Consider the following 12418-nt stretch of genomic DNA (forward strand, 5'->3'; position numbering starts at 1 on the left):
TCCTCGGTTCAATCATCACCATCAAACTAAAAAAAAAACTAAAAAAAAGAAACACAACCAAAACAATAAGCAGAAGAAAAAAAGTAACATGGTAATTCTTAAAAAAGAAGAGCAAGCAAAAAGGAGCAGTTTTTGTATTAGTGTCTGATTGAAGAGGGGAAAACACTATGCTGACTCTCACCGAGGGTGACAGGAGACAGGAGAGGAAAAGCCTCCCGTGGCAAGAGAACGCAGGACGTCAACTGTAAGTGGAGACAGCCCACTGTAACTTTTTTTTTTTACTCCCCCCTGCGCGCAGATGTGCTCCAGCCTCTGTGGCACACAGGCAACCAGTGCAGAGGAGGAAACAGAGAACACTACCCCGTCCAGACACCCAATGGACAAGGAGAGAGAGAGAGAGAGAGAGAGAGAGAGAAAGAGAGAGAGAGAGAGAAGAAGAGAGAGAGAGAGAGAGAGAGGGAGAGTGAAGTGTGTGTGTGTGTGTGTGTGTGAGAGAGAGAGAGAGAGAGAGAGAGGAAGAGTGAGAGAGAGAGAGAGACTGAAGTGTGTGTGTGTGTGTGTGAGAGAGAGAGGAAGAGTGAGAGAGAGAGAGAGAGACTGAAGTGTGTGTGTGTGTGTGTGTGTGTGTGAGAGAGAGAGAGAGAGAGAGAGAGGAAGAGTGAGAGAGAGAGACTGGAGTATGTGAGAGAGAGAGGGGGGAGTGGGAGTGTGAGAGAGAGAGAGAGAGAGGGACTGGAGTGTGTGTGAGAGAGGAGGGAGAGAGACTTGAATGAGAGCGAGAGAGGGGGGAGAGGGAGTGAGAGAGGGACTGGAGTGTGTGAGATAGAGGTAGAGAGGGAGAGAGAGAGGGAGAGAGGGACTGGAGTGAGAGAGAGAGAGAGAGAGAGGGACTGGAGTGTGTGAGGTAGAGGAAGAAAGAGAGAGAGAGAGGGAGAGAGAGAGAGGGACAAGAGTGAGAGAGAGTAAGAAAGAGAGAGAGAGATGGACTGGAGTGTGAGAGAGAGGAAGAAAGAGAGAGAGAGAAAGAGAGAGAGAAATAGAGAGAGAGATGGACTGCACAATAGAATGGGGAAAGTGTCTGGCAATGTGCCTGACTGTGGAGAGAAAAAAGAGAGGGAGCCAGAGGAACAGAAAGGAGGAGGGAAGAGGGGAAAGTTTTGTTAAAAGACAAGTGAGGTCATCCCTCTCTGACAGAGTCTCAGTAGAGAGAGAGAGTAAAGAGAGAGGGAAAGAGAGAGTAGAGAGAGAGGGAAAGAGAGATAGAGGGAGAGAGAGAGAGAACGGGGGGAGGGGGGGCGCTGTAAACTTGAAGCTGTAAAAACTTCCTCCTAAACTAAAAAGGAACAAAAAAAACTGTAAAGATAAGGGCAAGAGTTGCTCAGAAAACACAATACTCCCCCTGGAACAAGCACAGTTCTCCTCACTGACGGACCATGAGGCAATGCCTGCGAAACTTCAAACTTTGACCGCCGTTGTAATAAGCTATTTACTTCGGCTTTGTACACTTCGACAGCAACTCTTGTCTAGAGCAACTTACACCATTTCACAAATCCATCATTGTTTGTTCTATTTTTGCACTTTTTATTGGTGTGAAGTTGAAATACAGGGAACACAAATGAAGCATTAACTTAAAAGCCCACACATAGTAGCCCACAGTAAGAGCCGGTTTTTCCCCTCACAAACCAGACAAAAAGTTTACAAGTGCATGTTTTCACACCTAGCCCGTTTAATCTGTCAAATCTGCGGGCCGTAAAGCGATTAACAAGCCAGCACCTTCTCTACCTGCAGCGCTTTAGTTACCCTCATTGTCCAAATATTTACAGACCAGCAAAGGGGAGAAAAACATTGCACCATTTTGGCAGTTGGCCTGACCGTGATTTGAACCAGGTGTACCACGGTGTCTGGTATGGTCTGGTCTGTGTTGGGCTGGGTTGGGCTGGGCTGGTCGGGGTAGGTAACATGCGGTAACACCTTTTTTCATGTCAAACCAGAAGCCTTCTCATATCATGGAGGCCAATTGCTGTAGGCAGTGGTGTAGTCCAGGGTATACGCAGGTATACGGAGTATACCCACTTATTTTTTTGTCAGCATTGCGTATACCCACTTCTCAAAACAGGGCGTTTATCCTGTGCAGTATGGGCTGCTTAAAAAAAATAAGAGTATACCCACTTCTCCAGGGACCACTAGACCACTGGCTGTAGGGCTCTGTAGTGGGGATGACACACAGCCCTATCAAAGAGATGTGAAAAGAACCCTAGGTAAAAGACCCAGGTAAAAGATCCAGGTTAAAGATCCAGGTTAAAGATGGAAAAAGTCCAGGTAAAAGGCTTCAGGCTATGTTCTTCACATGACCATATACAATCAAAATGAAATTGAAGAGGAAACTTAAATTAGTTGCCTGGAAAAAGTATTGCTGTATAATGTTGCTTTAAATTCCAGACACCGTAGCTCATTCCCTGTGCTGACAGCATTTTCTGGCAAAACAAAAGCCTCTCTTGACTCTAGTGATGCAACTTTCATGTCCCAACAGATTGCCTTAGGGGAAGAGACAGGGAATGAGAAAGAGAGAGAGCGAGAGAAAGACAGACAGAAAATGAGTCGGCCTTGTAAGGCACGTGTTAAAATTATTGTTGGGTCTGTTTCTAAGCAACCGTAAGTCTTGAAGACTGCAGGGAAATTGCACACTCTAGGGGAGAGCACTCGTTGGCACTGCATCTTAGAGACACGTATGTGATGACGAAGATAGGTAGGGGTAAGACATGGCATTCATGCCATTATGTGCTACTGACTCACACAACCGTCAGCTATTTTGACAGGCAAGTCTAAAACTTAGTCTATTTTTTTTTAATGTATAAGATAGGTACATAACTTTCCCTTCTGTCATTCTCATTTTTTTTTTACGCAAGTGTCATTACATATCACATTTCGTGAATGATTATTTAGAATGATTGTTCAACTGCAGTGTTTACATTTGATCAAAGATAGCCTTTATGCATATCACTGAGGACGTGAAAAAAAAGGCTATGCAACAAAGAAAGTAACCTTTGGTAGATCTTCACAAATGTGTTTTTTTCTGTCAGGACCTGTGAATTAAATAGAAAAAACTTTGCATTTTTACGCTGTTTAATATTAAATAGTCAGGTAGTCTCACCGACCTTTCACCTTCCTAACCACCAAAGTCAGGAACTGAAAACGTTGCGGCTGACTGTGCTTGCTCAATTTAAACACAGGATGGCGCCAAATATGCAGAGTAATGAATTGAAAGTTATTGAAAGTAAAACTATACAACAATTAGAGACTTTTTTAGATATGGTTTCACAGGCAACTAGCTTTGGTTCCGTCCTCAAATTAATTTTGATAGCATATGGTCAGATGTGAAAGACAGATAAACACCTGTGTCTTCCCCACTAGCCATCCAGGATCTACCCTATGTAGTCCTGTGTAACAGGCTGGTACACCTTGCAAAAATGGAAGAGAAGCTTTCACACGTATGACTTTGCCAGCTAAACTGCCAAAAGACACCTGTTAGTGTGTTGGCAAGCGTCTATCAGTGTCAGCTGGGCTGTTGGTGGGGTTTGCAAGGTTTTTGCATGCCTTTTAGGTAGTTAGCTTACTAGTTTTGGAACAGAACTCGGTATTGCTGCTGTAATAAGCTGCAACTAAACAGCTCTTATAGAAAACCATGACAGACGGATTTTGGGAGTTTCAAAGTACCACAACCCCACCGAACAGATAAAACAGAGATGTGATCATGAAGTAGGCTCCATATCTGTATCAGAAGGGCCTTGAACAGAAGGCATGAGCCCTACGATGGTGACGGTGTTCTCTCAAAACAAACACGCAGCACAGTCCTACCTTTCCTGGTCGGACGCAGTGAAATGTGAGTGTGTGGTCCTGGATCCTGGACAGACACACTCCCTCACATTCCCTGCCACTAATCTCCCAGCCACACACACACACACACACACACACACACACACACACACACACACACACACACACACACACACACACACACACACACACACACACACACACACACACACAGACACACACACAGACACACACATAGACTGCACCACCAAACCTCCCTGTCCACCACCTAGGGGATGCAGAGAGGAGGCTATAGGGTGGAGCATGAGCATCACAAGCTCAGGGCTTCTGGGGACTATCCACTCTATCACAAGCTCAGGGCTCCTGGGGACTATCCACTCTATCACAAGCTCAGGGCTCCTGGCGACTATCCACTCTATCACATGCTGAGGGCTCCTGGGGACTATCCACTCTATCACAAGCTCAGGGCTCCTGGGGACTATCCACTCTATCACAAGCTCAGGGCTCCTGGGGACTATCCACTCTATCACAAGCTCAGGGCTTCTGGGGACTATCCACTCTATCACAAGCTCAGGGCTTGTAGGGACTATCCACTCTATCACATGCTGAGGGCTCTTGGGGACTATCCACTCTATCACATGCTGAGGGCTTCTGGGGACTATCCACTCTATCACAAGCTCAGGGCTCCTGGGGACTATCCACTCTATCACATGCTGAGGGCTTGTAGGGACTATCCACTCTATTACATGCTGAGGGCTCTTGGGGACTATCCACTCTATCACATGCTGAGGGCTTCTGGGGACTATCCACTCTATCACATGCTGAGGGCTCTTGGGGACTATCCACTCTATCACATGCTGAGGGCTTCTGGGGACTATCCACTCTATCACAAGCTCAGGGCTCCTGGGGACTATCCACTCTATCACATGCTGAGGGCTTGTAGGGACTATCCACTCTATTACATGCTGAGGGCTCTTGGGGACTATCCACTCTATCACATGCTGAGGGCTTCTGGGGACTATCCACTCTGGAGCAGAGAAACAACAACAGGGAGAGAAAGACAGAGAGGGTGAAGATACAACAAGAGAGAGAGGGGGGAGAGAGACGGGGTAGAGATTGAACAAGAGAGAGAGAGAGGGTGGATATATAACGAGAGAGAGAGTGAGAGAGAGAGAGAGAAAGACTCCCAGCGTTGTGCTGCAGAGGGTTTGAATGAGGATGATTTAAATCTGTTTATGTCAGCTACTATAATGCACAGCCTGAATTTTTGGCACTTTATTATGTGTCATAAAGATATCTTACAGAGAACTGATTTGGCTTGCATGGCTGTATGATTCTTTTTAATACGTAAGGTATCTTTTTTAATAACATTTAATTTTTTTACTCTGAGATTTTTTCCAGATCGAATCATATTTCTAGCTTGAGAAATGGGGCCACTGCGTATTGGTACAGAAGTGGACAAGGCAACTGTCCAGGCTGTGGAACGCCAGACTCGAGGCCAGATGAAAAACCCAAAATGGTTCTCTTGGCGTCAATATCGCATAACCGCCTCCATCGCTCACACTATCTCTCGCAGCGGCTTCGCTAATGGTAAGAGCAAGACACTGCCCAAGTCCTATGTGAATATGATCTTGGGAGAAAGTTCGAGCATTAAGACCAAAGGGATGAAATGGGGCATTCGGCACGAGGCTAAGGCAGTGAAGAAATACCAGAAGCTGAAGAGTACATCACTGGGTCGCCCCGTAAAGGTAGGGCTGTGCGGCTTCTTCATCGACCCACAGCGTGCCTGGTTGGGGGCAAGCCCTGACCGCATCGTGGAGGATGAGCAAACAGGGGAGCTCTGCCTGGAGGTCATTTGTCCCCACAAGCACAGAAGGAACACCGTGAGTGAGGCCTGCCAGGATAAGGCCTTTTGTCTGGAACTCGGCGACGAGAGCCAGAAGTACTGACTCAAAACCAACCATAAATACTACAGCCAGGTGCAGTGCCAGATGGGAGTGACGGGCATACACAGAGCCGACCTGGCGGTGTTCACCCTGTGTGATGCTGTATTTGTGCCTGTGACCTATGACCCTGAGTTCTGGAAGGACACTGTGGCAAAGATGGAGATATTCTACAGAGAAGGGATCCTTCCACGCCTTGCATCACCCAATGTTGTGGAGAAATTAGCAAACCCAAACATCAATGAATGAAATAAGGGTCATTAATATTTTCAGTTTTACTCACAAATAATTTCTCATTCATCACATTTTGTGTGCATGTGAATAAAAACGCATGCACGTAGCTCAAACTTCAAGTTTATGAATGTGTAACACTGTAATAAAGCTGTGGAAATGTTTTGTTGTTTATTTTTTTGCACATTTACACACACACGCGCACACACACACACAAACACACACATTACAAGCAAAAAATGTTACCCTGTTTCAAGTCTGAGCAGACTAGCCAATCAGCATCATGGCCACTGGTAAGCAGATCAGCACATTTCCCACTGACCAACCAATAGATAACCATGGGGGTTGCGTCGTGGAAGCGTTAATGCTTCTTTCTGGGGGAAAACAAACAAAGACCACAGGATCCATACAAAGATGGTAAAAGTATGTAGGGCAAAACAGGAACATTTCAGAGTACTTCAGAGTTTTGGTAGGAAAGCAAAGAAACTCAAACTGAAACTGTAATTTTCTACTTTTTGTTTACGGTTATTTCATTATTATTATAATTAGTAGTAGTACTAGTTGTTGTTGTTGGTGTTGTGGTTGTTGCTCTTGATTCTGTTCTAGTGCGATAGTCGACTATTTCATGCTCATACTATACATAATACGCTATAATAATACATTTCCTCTGTATCAATCATGCCGTGTATCAACCACAAATATGTACCCTTAATAACCACCCACTCACTTAACAGCCTCAGTGAGATGTGGTCCTCTGTGAAGTAGTGTAACAAAGCATGGGGATAACAATGGGTCTCTTTGATAGTCCCAGAGAGGGAGAGGCAGTGAGGTTTGGCAAAGGCTTGGCAAGGGCGTGTGGCAGGCAGCAGTAGGCCGAAGGAGTTTTGATATACACCTTACTTCCCTAAAGGCATGCAAAAAACTAAAATTACTCACCAGCCCCGTTGGCATTGATACAAGTGTGCCAACATGCTTACTGGTGTATTTTGGCAATATAGGCAATGTCTTGCTGATTTTTTTTTTCATTTACAGTGCATATCCTGGATGGTTGGTGGAATGTCATGTGACATACAATCAAAATTAAATCGCTTAAATGAGTTGCCTGAAAAAATGATTGCTATATAATGTTGCTCTAAATTCCAGACAGCGTAGCTCATCCCCTGTGTTGACAGCATTTTTGGGCAAAACAAAAGGCTCTCTTTTTCCTCTCTTGACTCTAGTGAAGCAACTGTCACGTCCCAAAGGATTGCCCTCAGGAGAGGAGAGAGGGAGTGAGAGAGAGAGAGACAGAGAAAGAGAGAGGATGAGTCGGCCTTGTAAGGCACGTGTTAAAATTATTGTTGGGTCTGTTTCTAAGCAACCGTAAGTCTTGAAGACTGCAGGGAAATTGCACAATCTAGGGGAGAGCACTCGTTGGCAGGGCATCTTAGAGACACGTATGTGATGACGAAGGTAGGTAGGGGTAAGACATGGCATTCATGCCATCATGTGCTACTTAGTCACATTTCATCGAAGAAAGCCATTATGTACTGTATATAACCGAGGACGTGAAAAATACGCTATTCAACAAAGAAAGTAACCTTTGGCACCCGTTGGCACTGTATCTAAGAGACACGTTATGTGATGACGAAGGTAGGTAGGGGTAGGAAATGGCATTCATGCCATCATGTGCTACTGACTCACACAACCGTCAGCTATCCTGTTAGGCAGGATCATATCAGGTAAGTCTAAAACAGATCTTTTTTTAATGTATAAGATTGCCATATAACTTTCCCTTCTGTCGGTGTCATTTTTCCGTGTCATTACATATCACATTTCGTGAATGGTTATTTAGAATGACTGTTCAGCGCAGTGTTTATATTTGATCAAAGATAGCCTTTATGCATATCACCGATGACATGAGAAAAAATAAGTTTTACTTTCGAATAGGCTATGCAACAAAGAAAGTAACCTTTGGTAGGTCTTCACAAAATGTGTTTTTTTTTTCTGTCAGGACCTGTGAATTAAATAGACAAAACTATGCATTTTTACGCTGTTGGATATTAAATAGGCAGGTAGTCTCACCAAGCTTCCACCTTCCAAACCACTATGAAAATAGGGATCTTTGTGGATGACTGTGCTTGCTCAATTTAGACACAGGATGACGCCAAATATACAGAGTAATGAATTGAAAGTTATTTTTTTTATATGTTGCAACTGCACGACTCTTATAGAGAATAACAAACAAATGAATCTAAATTGAAAAACAGCTAGGTATACTGCTATTCATTTATGATTGGACACTGAGCTGATATTTACGTGACAGTGAAATATTGGGAGTGTGGAAGTACCACAACCCCACCGAACAGATAAAAACAGAAAGCATGAAGTAGGCTCCATATCTGTATCAGAGGGGACTTGAACAGAAGGCATGAGCCCAACCACTAAATATGGCTGTTTGAAGACGCCTTATGATGGTGACGGTGTTCTCTCAATCTAGCCACAAACGCGCAGCACAGTCCTACATTAGTTATGTGTAGCGTTTAACACACAATGTTCCCTGGTTGGACACAGTGAAGTGTGAGTGTGTGGTCCTTGATCCAGGACAGACACACTCCCTCCCATTCCCTGCCACACACACACACACACACACACACACACACACACACACAGACACACAGACACACACACACACACACACACACACACACACACACACACACACACACACACACACACACACACACACACACACACACACACACACAAACACACACACACAAACACGCACGCTCGCACGCACACACACACACACACACACACACACACACACACACACACACACACACACACACACACACACACACACACACACACACACACACACACACACACACACACACAATGCTCCCCAAACCTCCCTGTCCACCACATAGGGGATGCAGAGAGGAGGCTGTAGGGAGGAGCATGAGCATCACATGCTCATCACTTCTGGAGACTATCCACAAAAGGGAGAGAAAGACAGAGAGGGTGGAGATATAACGAGAGAGAGAGAGAGAGAGAGAGGGAGGGAGAAAGGGAGAGAGAGGGGGTTGAGATTGAACAAGAGAGACAGAGAGGGTGGAGATTAAAAGAGAGAGAGAAAGAGAGAGAGAGAGGGAGAGAGAGGGGGTGGAGATACAACAAGAGCGAGAAAGAGAGGGAGGGTGAGAGAGCCTCCCAGGGTTGTGCCGTAGAGGGATTGAATGAGGATAGTTTAAATCTGTTTATGTCAGCTACTATAATACACAGCCTGAAATTTTGGCACTAAATTATGCGCCATGAAGATATCTTACAGAAAACTGATTGTCTAAGGATATGAGGAGTTTTGGCTTGCATGGTTACATGATTCTTTTGTATATGTAAGGTATATTTACAACATTTATTTTTACTTCCAGTTTTTATCAGATCAAATCATATTTTTAACTTCAGAAATCTTTGAGGGAAGCTGTCTCAGGCCTGAGAATGTGCCCCTGGGTATTGGTGAAGAAGTGGACAAGGCCACTGTCCAGGCTGTGGAACGCCAGACTCAAGGCGTGAGGGGAAACCCGGACTGGTTAGACTGGTGTAGATATCGCATAGGCGACTCCATGGCTAAAGATATCTCTCGCAGCGACTTTGCTAATAGCAAGACCATTAAACCACGCGAAGACCTTGTCCAAAATATTTTGGGAGAAGCTCCGGATAAACAGAATTTCCTGGCCAAAAAATGGGGCATTGAGCGCAAGGCTAAGGCAGTGCAAAAGTACCAGGAGCTGAAGAGTGTATCGCTGGGTCGCCCTGTGAATGTTCAGGAGTGTGGCCTCTTCATCGACCCACTGCATGCCTGGTTGGCTGCAACCCCTGATGGCATCGTGGAGGATGGGCAGACAGGGGAGCGTCTTCTCTGCCTGGAGGTCAAGTCTCCCTACAAGCACAGAGAGAACACCCTGGAAGTTGCCTGCCTAGATAAAAAATTCTGTCTGGAACTCGGTGACGAGAACCAGAAGTACCGACTCAAAACCAACCCCAGCTACTACACCCAGATGGCGGTGACGGGCATACACAGGGCTGACCTGGCGGTGTTCACCCTGAGTGATGCTGCAGTTGTGCATGTGACCTTTGACCCTGAGTTCTGGAATGGCACTGTGGCAAAGCTGGAGAGATTCTACAGAGGGATCCATCAACGTCTTCCCCCGCCTATCAATGCCTGATGTTGCGGAGCAATTAGCGAACCTAAACATTAATGAATGAAATATGGTCATTAATATTTTAAGTTTGTTCACAACCTGCAGTTGTATATCTTATTTTAAGTGCATGTGAAAAAAATTGCATGCACGTATCTCAAACGTCAAGTTTATGAATGTGTTATACTGTAATAAAAATATTTTGTGAAAAGTTTAGTCCACAAAGTGTTTTGTTGTTGCAGAGACATTTTGTGTATGAGTGTATTGTGTATGAGTCATCAACATTTGTGCAGGAATATTATCAACGGTGAGACTTCACAAGTCGGAGAGACGGACACACACATTTCCTACCTTTGTGTGAGCTAGGTAAAGCTACACAATTACACAAGTTCTTGGAACGTCCTGCAGTACGTCCTCGGCTGTCAAGGGAACCATACACATTGCTTGTTTATAAGGTTACAAACACAAACATCTGGAAGGGCGCTGTCAGATATGTAATTATCTATACAGACTGTTACTCATCTCGAACAGGAACAACAGAAGAAAAATATATATAATATAAACAAAGGCCCAAAGGGCACACAAAACAAAACACACAATGACCTGGAAGGGCGCTGGCAAAGTCAGGTTTCTAAACAGGTTTGTTTCTTTCATATTTTGTTCATCAGATTGCTGTTTGTATTGGGAACCCAGACGTCAGCGCAATGTCCTCGGGACGGGCTTGGAACGTCCTGCAGTACGTCCCCCGGCTGTCAAGGGAACCATACACATTTACGTTAAGGGAATGTTCAGAGAGGACCATCAGAGGACTATAAACTCTTATATATGTTATTATTTTGAGTGATCTTTATTAGTTATGAACGGATGACGGAAACATATACACATCAATATGGATAGAGTGGAAGAGAACTTAACCGTTAAAAACACAGTGCACATTGTAACATTGCTCGTTTATGTGAAGGAAATTATTAAATATTATCATGAAGTGTGAGACTTAAAGGAAATTCTTATAACTGCTATTTTCTAAAGTGTTCTGTGCTGTTGGTTATGTGCCCTGTTTCTCTGTCCTGTTCAATGGAATGCTGTCTCTTGAGAGAGGGGGTTGAAGTTATCTTAGAAAGGCATTGTTTAGTTAAGGTATTTACAACTTCGTCTCCAACGCTGGGAAAACCAACTGAAACTGATGTCATGAATGTTTACATTGAGATTGCAATGGCGATTGATGAGGCCAGGTGTTCTGTTAAACTTTTCGTGACTGTTGGTTTTTAATTAAGCAAGGTTCCTTATCTTAGAAGGACAGAGGCCAGATGGCAACTCCGGACAGAGGAGGGGTTAAAATGTATTTTGTAACCTATGCTATGAATTCTAATAAAAGGTCTTGCGCCAGGAGCAAGAGCTCAGAGGTGATGCGAGACGGCGTCAAATACCTCTCCGCTTAAGGCCTAAGCGTAATAGATCTGTTATAAACTTTGCTGTGGTTTGTGGTGTCATTTTATTCTAAGTAATTCAAACAACTTAGCAGAGTTCAGGATTTTTTCCTGACAGTTTATCAGGTTACAAACACAACAGACACATTTATAAGGCCAAAACTAGCTCTAAAATTTTAAACTGGCCGGTCACTCTCCGCAGACTTGTTTTTCCAGTTCAAACAGTTTCGCCTTGGTCGTGCCCTGGAAGATGAACAACTACAAAAAAGTTAAACAAAGGCCGTAAGGCACACAAAACAAAACACACACCCCATATCAATCCCACACACAATGATCTGGAAGGGCGCTGTCAGATACTGTATGTAGTTATCTATACAGACTGTTACTCATCTCGAACAGGAACAACAGAAGAAAAATATATATAATATAAACAAAGGCCCAAAGGGCACACAAAACAAAACACACAATGACCTGGAAGGGCGCTGGCAAAGTCAGGTTTCTAAACAGGTTTGTTTCTTTCATATTTTGTTCATCAGATTGCTGTTTGTTTTGGGAACCAAATTAATGGTAGACTGTACATTTTAATCATTTGTTTTATTACATTTTGTAACCCAATAACTATATGAAATCAATAAGTGTACATGAAATTATTTGTGTTCATGTTATCTATAGGGCACATTGTAAAACTGTAGTCTCCATATTTCCGTGGTATTAAGAAAAAAGAACTGTATGCATCTGTGAAAGAGCCCATTATGGTAGCAGACACATGTAACATTGCTGTGAAAAAACAAATGTAACT

This window comes from Sprattus sprattus, assembly GCF_963457725.1.
Source record: "Sprattus sprattus genome assembly, chromosome: 1".
Taxonomy (NCBI): Eukaryota; Metazoa; Chordata; class Actinopteri; order Clupeiformes; family Clupeidae; genus Sprattus; species Sprattus sprattus.